This window comes from Eimeria mitis, genomic scaffold (assembly GCF_000499745.2).
Source record: "Eimeria mitis Houghton genomic scaffold, Emh_scaff1610, whole genome shotgun sequence".
Taxonomy (NCBI): domain Eukaryota; phylum Apicomplexa; class Conoidasida; order Eucoccidiorida; family Eimeriidae; genus Eimeria; species Eimeria mitis.
The window spans coordinates 1-373 of record NW_013569926.1 but is presented as its reverse complement, the minus strand read 5'-3'; positions in this window follow the sequence as shown (position 1 = coordinate 373).

Here is a 373-nt window from a genome sequence, read left to right as displayed (position 1 = left end):
CCCCCCCCCCAAAAAAAAAACAAGGGTTTATTGTTTATTGTTTATTGTTTATTGTTTATTGTTTAGGGTTTATTGTTTATTGTGTATGCAGGTATCTCGTGAGTGTTTGGGTTTATATTTGGAGGGTTTGAGGGGTCAAGGGTTTACGGTGGTTGCTGCTGAGCAGTGTGCTTCTTCTTTATCTTTATTTAATTTTTGTTTTCCTTTTAAAACAGTTTTGTTGCTGGGCGCCGAAAAAGAAGGAATACCGCCGCAGCTACTTAATAAAGCAGATTACTGTATAGAGATACCACAGGTAATATTATACACACTGCTACCTAGCTAGCTAGCTAGCTAGCTAGCTAGCTGGCTAGCTGGGTGGGTGGGTGGGTGG